This window comes from Chrysochloris asiatica, unplaced genomic scaffold (genome assembly GCF_000296735.1).
Source record: "Chrysochloris asiatica unplaced genomic scaffold, ChrAsi1.0 scaffold00051, whole genome shotgun sequence".
Lineage (NCBI taxonomy): Eukaryota > Metazoa > Chordata > Mammalia > Afrosoricida > Chrysochloridae > Chrysochloris > Chrysochloris asiatica.
Window position 1 is genome coordinate 9,878,495 of NW_006408569.1, and position 1,981 is coordinate 9,880,475.

Below are 1,981 nucleotides of genomic sequence, written 5' to 3' on the forward strand. Positions count from 1 at the left end.
GTGGCAGCGGTAGTGAGGTTGGCCCAGGATCAGACATTGTTTTGTTCTGCTGTGCATGGGGTCGCTATGAGTCAGTTCCGACTCAATGGCACCTGACAACAACAACAACCTGAGCCAGAACTGACACGATAGCACATAATAACAACAACTGTTAAACATGATAATTATTCATCCAAGGAAGTTTTTGAAGTAAAAACCCTTTTGTTGAAAATAATTTTGAACACATATGTCCTGTCTGTTGCATATAGGCATCATATTTAGGTCTTCCTTTATAATTGGATGTCTTATAGTTTCTTGGTTTAAACATTCTAAATGCCAGTATTTAACTGCCAGCCCATAGTAGAAATGTTATAAGAGACTGAATTAAATGTACTGAAACCCTCAGACCTCACTTGATGTGTTATGTTTGTATATTTTGGGGAAAAACAACAACAACAACTCTGTACTGTATTATTGGTTTATTATGAAGTTTCATTGATCCCAATGCCCATTGTTTTTGATTTGATTATGACTCATAGTCACCCTATAGGATAGAATTGAACTGCCTGTAGGATTTCTAGATTTCAGTCTTTATATAAGTTGAATCTTTTTCCCAAGGAGTGACTGGTAGGTTTGAACTGCCAACATTTCTGTTAGCAGTGGAGCTTTTAACCACCGTGCCACCATGTCTTTTTTAATTGTAGTATGTAAAATATTTTTGAAATATTCTATTCAAATGTAAAACATGTATTCATTCAATACCACTTATTAGATATTTGTTGTTGTTGTTAAGTACCGTGGAGTCAGTTCCAACTCATTGACCCTGCACAGGGTTTCGGAGGCTGCAAATCTTTACGGAATCAGAAAGCCTCATCTTTCTCCCGCAGAACAGATGGTAGTTTCGAACTGTTGACCTTGTGGTTCCCAGCCCGATTCATAACCACTATGCTACCAGAGCTCCTTTAGTATATATTTATGTGTGCTTTATTCTATATTAGTTATTGTTTGTATATTACATGTGTACATTTTTGCATAACTTTATTATTTGCTTTTTAAATAGATATAAATCCTAGCCAGAATAACTTCATTGGAATAAAGAATTTATATTCATTTGATCATGATTAATCAAAAGATTTCTTGTACTTCAAATAGTGACAGTGGCTAGGTCTTTGTTTTCAGATCCTGAGTGGTCTTCAAAGTCTATCTTGGTGAAGTGTGTCAGTATAATTTGTGATATCCTCTTTATTCTTTAGATTCTTACAAATTACAAATATACATGTCCACAATGTGCACATGTGGATATAGGCTTCTATTTCTATATACAATTAAGACTAATTATATTTAGCATCTTAATGTCAAATACTGTGTGACAGATGTGGCCTGTGTATCTACAGTAATATATAATTACAATATCATTCTATCTGTAATGTATGAATTTACTTTCTTAAGTTAGAATCTGTTATTCTTATACTTTCAGAAATTAGCTATTTTATTTTTCCCTACGAGAAGGAATAGGCCATGAAGATTTAAACAAACCAATTAATGAATGAATAAATATAGCCTGAATTCATTTGACTGAATCCGTTTTCTGTATTACATATCTACTTTTGTGCTTGATGATAGAGCATTGGTAGTGAATTACTTTTGTGTTCCTTAGGAAAGAGGAGGATTTAGGTATTTTATATGGAGATGTAGAAGCTTCATTGGTTTTACCTTGTGTTAAATGGTTAAAATGATCACAGAGTCCTGTAAGAATGCCCCTTTGAGATGAGGTTTTGCATCTCTTCACAACAGGAGGTATAGTGTATGTCTTGAATCTACCAGATAGAGTCAATATCTGGGTTTGGTCTGTGACTTACTTTGGATGAAGGAATATTAACAGACATGATACAAGCAGAGACTTGAAAATGTTGGGGCAATAGAGCTTTCCTTCTCTTATTGCCCTGGGAACACTGCAACTCCTCCCAGTTGAATAACAAACGATATATGGGTCAGTTACTTC